The sequence below is a fragment of the Cygnus atratus genome, chromosome 13, assembly GCF_013377495.2.
Source record: "Cygnus atratus isolate AKBS03 ecotype Queensland, Australia chromosome 13, CAtr_DNAZoo_HiC_assembly, whole genome shotgun sequence".
In the NCBI taxonomy this organism is placed as follows: Eukaryota; Metazoa; Chordata; class Aves; order Anseriformes; family Anatidae; genus Cygnus; species Cygnus atratus.
The window spans coordinates 10,245,501-10,252,742 of NC_066374.1; positions in this window are offsets into that span (position 1 = coordinate 10,245,501).

Sequence of the window (7,242 nt, forward strand, 5' to 3'; positions counted from 1 at the left end):
CTCGAAAAGGAGTTTGAGTTTGTGCAAAACAGAAGTGTTAACAACAAAAGTTAAGTCTTTGAGGAAAATCACAAAAATACACAATCTTGTAAATAAGACTTCTTTAGACAGGCTTCTCTATTCCCAGCACTTTCTGGTAAGAGTCCAGCAACACAAAACTCACAGTAGAGGCTGTTTAATCTTCAGCACTCAAGGTTCTAAAGAATGTCATGCATGATATTATCAAATTTTTTTTCTTGGATATTCTCCTAAAGCTCACATTTCTGATCACTGTACGCATTATGATATCATTATGGTAAAACAAGGACCAATAAAAACCTACCATTTCTTTCAGTTAATAATGATTTCTAACCTTTAGAATAAAGAAGAATCTTATCTCATCAAGCCATGCTACAAACCCAGCAAATTCCGGTTCCTGCTATGCCACATGACTTTGTATAATAGCAAAGTTAAGTACTGAGACTGATCTTCAGCAAGGAGTGCCTGGAGCTGGCAGTAGTTCAGCACTCAGACCACAGTCCAATTTACAGTTTTGGCAACAATTTCCAGGACACTTTCCAAATCCTTGCTACTGTCTCTTAGACAAAGTGCCTCTTAGCAAAGAGTCAGTGAACCTGGATACTGGATACTTCACTTTCAGAACAAAAACAAATCACAAAACACTTGCAGTGCACCACTAATGGTCATTAAAAAGAGCTTCTTCAAGAAAATGTTTTCACAAACTTCACCAACTGCACTGAAGATGTCACTCCATCACATAATCCTTTTTGACCAACAGCATAGCTAACAATTTCTGTCAGTTAGCAGCCACTTTAATGCTCAGTATGGCATATAGCAACCTTTAGGAAACTTGCAGTCGGTTATTTGCTGACACCTCCAGAAATATGTGGGATATTGCCCTTGACATTAAATCATCTAAGGCTTTTTTTGCTATGGTGTACAAATTTCTTGCTGTCAGGACTGTCTTCAAACAATTTGTTAAAACTACTCGGCAATAACGTTGTTGATAAAGTCACTATCCAAAAGCAAGTTCTTAAGTTTTACAATGCCTTAAATGCCTTATGGGAAATGGAATCATCTATCTCTTGGCTTCAGTCTGTGGACCACTTGAAGCCTAACAAAATAGCACAAACTGAATTAGTGCCCTTAGTCTTTGAGTCTTATTTTTTTATATTGGGGGGGGGGGGGGGGGGGGGGGCATTAGGCATAAATCAAATTCTTCAAACAGGTCTAAATTTTTTTGGTCCTACATGCTATTCCAGAGTATAAAAGAACCAGCCCAGGCCCATTCATTTTTTGATTATCTCCTATTTTTCTCCATGAGAGGTTAGTATTCACCCAGTCTATTGGCATAGCAAGAGTGATCCCTAAACCAATTCCTCCAGATATACTTGAGCTAAAAATGGAGCAACCAAACTATTGAAAGTATTTAAAATCACCTGTATCATTTTCACTGAATCAGATCAAGGTGTCAATTATGCACATATTTCTACCTTCCAAACTGAAGGCAGGAATAATGACAAGCAGCAATGGGCATTGATGACCATGACATATTCCAGACAGCATGCAGCTCACAGGAAATCACCCAGACCGTGATATCCTGACCCGTTGTCCCTGTGAAAGTCAGAGAAATCCAGTCCATAAAACTGGAAAGGGCCATGGGATTACCTGCAAAACAATCACATTGGATGAAGCTATAAAGAGCCCTGGGCACTTGCTTTTTGTCCCTTTGGCAACGTGTGATAAGGGACAACGACAAACTGTTTGCTCTGAAGTTATGAATTTTGTGGGGTTTTGATAACTAGATAAAGTGATTTTAAAACCATGGAAGATCCTTTAAACACTCTTTTCATGTAACATATGTTCTGCTGTAAGCTACAGTATACAGACTTTCCTCTTAATTTATAAGCATAGCCCACCTCTATTAATTTAAGAGACCATCAAGGTATTGGTCTGATGTTAACCTTAGAGGGACCCCTTATTCTTTGTGTTTCTCTCCCCGGAGGAAGCTATGAGCTAAGAACCCAGAAGGCCTTGAGCTTCCTTCGTAACTCTGGGCTTAGGTATCTCACTGCACACAGGTATCAAGATAGTTGAACAGTTTCAGTTCTCCTGTCCTTTCATATTTTTTTTTAATCAGTTCTAGAGGTAAATTCTACTTTTTTGTTTTTGTTTTATATCTACTTTCACCTTTGGCACTGTAAACCTGTTTCTGTTTGGACCCTTTAAACAATAATTCAAAATATCAGCATCACAAAGAATAAATGTCTTCTGTTAGAAGATTTTGGTCAAAGATGAGGTGAAATAAATATTTTGTCAAAATTTAAACTGCCTTCTTTTTAAAGGATTGATTTATTTTAAAATGTTTTTTTGACATGTCTCTGGAGAAACCAGAAGAGGATGGAGGAAAGTAAAATGCAGGCAACAGATGCACATGATGAGACAAGAAAACTTATGACTAAATGAGTGGGAAAGTAAACCAAGGTTAAGGGCATCTTAAAGACAAAATTCTGTTGATTATACGCCTCATTACAGTACAAAGAGAAACAAATTCTAACTGGTAGATTTGAAATGAAAGATGATTAGCATAGCAAATTGAAAATGCAAATAAAACAGTAGTTTCATAACTGCAAGATATAGGATTATAACCTTTATAGAGTAAGGCATAGCATTTGCAATGATTTGCAGACTTACAGAAAAATAGATATAGTCACCCTCTTTTACTTTTTTGGCAATCAACTAAAGAAAAGTGCAAGTAGGTTGACAGGAATTTTAACAATGATTATAGATTGTTACATAGTGCTGCTGTGCATTTACTTCATTTACACTAGCAAACAAATACAAAAAATCTGTTCCTCCAAGGCTTTTCTGTATTCTGATGGGCTTCTCACCTACTTTAAAGTTGATAATTACATACATTTCAAATGCTGACATCCATTGGCCTTAATGCTTTTCTTGTCAATTAGAGGCTTGACATTTGCATTTCCATGCCCAAGTAACAAAGTGAGTTTGATAGACAGGACTATGACTATAGAAGCTGAATTTAAGGTTCTGTATCTACCAGAAGTGTCTCACTGAACAAGCTTGTAAAATTGGTAATATGAACATGGTTATTGCAGGATTCACTCAGCAGTGAGAAGCTCTTTCAAGTCCTCTTGTCTGCAGATATCACAAGATATTTCTAAAATGTATGTTAATGGGTCAGAATGCATACAATACTAAAAGAAAATTAGAGGGAGAAAATGGCACTATTAATCACCACAATACATGAATATTTTTATTTTATTTATCTTTGCAAGTAATAAAGACCCCCTGGAAAAGCTGAAGCCTTCTCCAAACAAGAAAAAAAAATCTAGCAAGTTAAATGAAAAATTCCAATAAAACAAACCAGCAGCTTGGAGAAGGTGTGAAAACTAAACATAAAACTTAAAAAAATCACGATCAGGAAACCTACCAGGGACTATAGAGTCATCTGATAATCAGAGAATAAATGTCTTTGATAGACACTGCCTATTCAACAGTGCAGGATCTGGAAAAGTACTCATAGTTAGAAAGTAATTTCAAGGTAACACACTGAATAATTTACCTCAAATGGGAATATTAATGTGAAGAGTTTACAGAATTAACAGAATATATGAACAGTAACAAAATGCTATAACCACACGGCAGTTACCCAGCGACCCAAAGTAACTTACAGAAAATAAACAAACTACACTATACAACCTCTCACTTAAATCTTGCCTTTGCTACCAGAGGACTGGATGATAGCTAATATAATGCAATATTTAAGAAACAAAGAGGGACAAGTAAATATGAAGCTATGAAGCTTAAAAAAAAGTAACTCTTCCAAACATATGTAAGCCTTCAAGCATTGAAATTTTCTGTTGCAGAATACCAAAGATGCTAAATATTCACAGAACTTCAGCAATCGATAAAATTTATAGAAGATAAATCCATAGTTTCTAATCATGCCATTTTCACTGTTTCCAGCTCAGTAAGATCTGAGGCACACATAGGTCTTAAAAACTAATGTGGGAAAACATCAGTACTTGCTTATACTGTTCTTGTGCTTTTGCCTATGTATCATAGCATTGACAACGTCCAAGATAATCGTGGGCTATATGAACATATGAACATTACCTGACTTACTACAGGTCATCCTTATCTATTTATGTTTGGATTTTCTTTAAATAGAGACCATATTGGAACTGGAAAATCTATAGCAGTTAAGTTTTTTAAACAAACCTGTCTTTTTTTTTTTCCCCAAATTCCCTGTTGAGGTCACTAATGCATTTTACACATGCACAGAAAAGATCTAGAAAGATTCAGAGGTCTCTAATGTGTTCCTTTGATGAAAGTTTCCTACACTACATATATTTTCCTGTTAAATCAAATTTATTCTTTAATAAAACATCTAAACAGTATACCTACATAAGAGTCTTATTTTTCTGTTTTTCTTTAACAGTGGGAACTTAAAAGATTAAAATGCTACATAGAAATTTCCATTTTGATTTCTTTGGTGGGTCTACAACTGTTTCAGTCAATTATTGCCTCAGCTACTCTATTCCATTAGATTTTTCCTATCTTTTACATAAACGTACACAGTGGAAAACTGTTCTACCCTGCATTTCTGTCAGTTAGAGGTGAAAAGAATTAGATTTCAAAAAAATCTACAGTCAGAAGTAAAAGTGGTCAGATGTAGCGAACATGTAGTCACAAGAACAAATGGTTCTCCTGTCATTATAATCCTATTTGTCCTCTTTTAACTTGGAACATGAAAAAGAAACAAACATCCGAGGCAGAAGAACTCAGGGATTTCTTAAAACTTGAGATGCACAGTTTCTGTTAATTTAAATAAAACTGTGTAAGCTCTCTTGGCAGCATAGCAAGTTTCGATAACTCTGCAATGCTAATTTAATGGAGATGATAGGAATGGTATTATATGCATATGTAACGCCTGGCTCTTTTCTGTATATGCACACACCCATATGCTATTATTTATTGTTGCAATTGGCAATTTTGCTTAACTGCAAATTGCTAAAGATTGCTATAATAAGAACAAAAACGTGGAGTCTCAAAATTATCCAGTATGATTTAATATGTTGTGCAGAACAGTTAACAAACAATATTTGTATTCTGAAACAAGTTCTTTACTGCTACTGCAGATCCTGCATTCCCATTTCAATAACTTCACAAAACCCAAAATATTACACTAAGGAAAAACAAACAACTTTTGAACAATTGCACTGTCTGGTCTACCACAAAACAACCCTGTTTTTTACTGTGCTCCTGCTACCACTCCGACAGAGAAAGGAAAGCAAGGATCAAGAGCTTTGTATTGGTGTAATACCATCTTTGTATTTCAATATTTTTATTAACTTGTGCTTTATTAATAGTTGCAGAAATAGCTGAAAGAAAAAAAACTAAGTTATACAAAGTTCCCAAGCAAATATGACACAAAGCTGCCGCTGAGACGTTAAAATGACCTATTTCTGTTTCCTTTAAGTGAAATTACCTTCATATTTTTCCTACTAATCCATATATATCCCCAGGGAAATTCCTTACATACATAGCACAGGCGAAATAGATCTATCATGAAAGGTATGTTAAAGTCAGATTAATCAGAAGTAGATTCTTGAAAAGTAGTTGAGCTTTTGTTTTAACTCATAAGCTCTGGTAAAAGTCATCATAGCCCACAAGATGATAAAATTGAGTAAAGTGAGCAACTAAAGGTGGAATAGACAAATGTACAGCTGAAAAACTCTAGTAAAAACTCCTTCAATTAAACAAATAAAAAAAATCTCCCCAACAGAACGGAAGACAATAAGAATGCTTTAGGGGTCAGGAGTTAATCTGGAAAATCTACCATCTAGTCAATGGGAAGCTGCTGACTGAGAAACAAATGCTGTTTTGAGCTGCTAAAAATTTGTATTTCTGCATTCATTTGCCAAACCATTGAGAAGATCACATTTTCAGGGGAAAGCACAAGAAGTAACCCCTCCATTTTCATACCAAAGCTTCCAGCAAATCAGAGCATTGTGTAGACAGAACCCATACTACAGAGAAAAATAGGTTCATGTTTTTTATAGGAACCACCAAATGGTGCATACTTTAGCATTTCTGAGACAATTTGCTAGTATCAGTGAAGAGAGAAATAGCATGCAGGTAAAAGATGCAACTGAAATTTCATTAGTAGAGGGAATGCATTTTTCATGTGCAAGCAGCAAAATGAATTTGCTTACATGGATAGATGCAAACAGAAGCCAAACTAGGCTAGTGCTGGCCAGCTGCATCGCTGTGTTAACGTTAGCGGTTCAGCCAAGCTGAGAAACCTTGCTGGAAGCTTGAGGGCAAGAACCAGAATAGGTAACAAGTGAGGAGACACTTCCAGGGAAACAAAAGAGAAAATAAGGATTTAGATATACAAAGCACCGCAGGAAGGTCAGCAGCTATTCTATTACACCCTCTTTTCTATGTATTTAGCTTTAACCATTTTTGCTGATATGTAAATACTATAACTGATATATTGGACCAGTATGGCTAGAACAATAAGTAGAACGATGTTATTTTCCATGTGATATTTTCCTGTTTTGAACTATTCCTTTTGTCAGGAATTCTGGAGTTGGAAGTATGTCCACCTGGGTTAACAGATGTATGACACTATAAACTGTTGTGAGATTATTCTCTCTACCACCAACTTTACATTTCCACAGGCTCTTTTCTTACAATATAAATTCCCTGGCTGATCCTTTCAGATGTAGCACAAAATGTCAAATCAAACTTACCTCTTGTGGATTTTCATTTATCACACAAAAATACACAGTGATCAGACAGTGTTAGCCCCTGGGGACTACAAATGTGCCTGTGTTGCTCAGATGTTCTGTAGCAAACGTGGGAAGTAGGCACTACAACTGATGTTGGCTGTCCACTACGTGCCATTTCCCACACATAAAGAAACGTATACCAAAAAAGTAAAGACAGATCACACTCTGGATGCTATTCAAACTATGGTAATATTCCCACATATTTCAGTAGGGGCAGAATGAAGTGTAGTCTTTTTGTCATATCAAAATTAAATTAGTGACGTTTCTTAATAACGTTCTACTCTAGACAGAAAGCTATTGCCATAGAAAACAAGAGTAAATTGACTAATTTTGTTGGAAGCAAAGTACAACATCAGAAACTATTTTTTTTTATTTACTCAACTATTTTACCTCAGATGCATGCAGCAAATAGAAAATG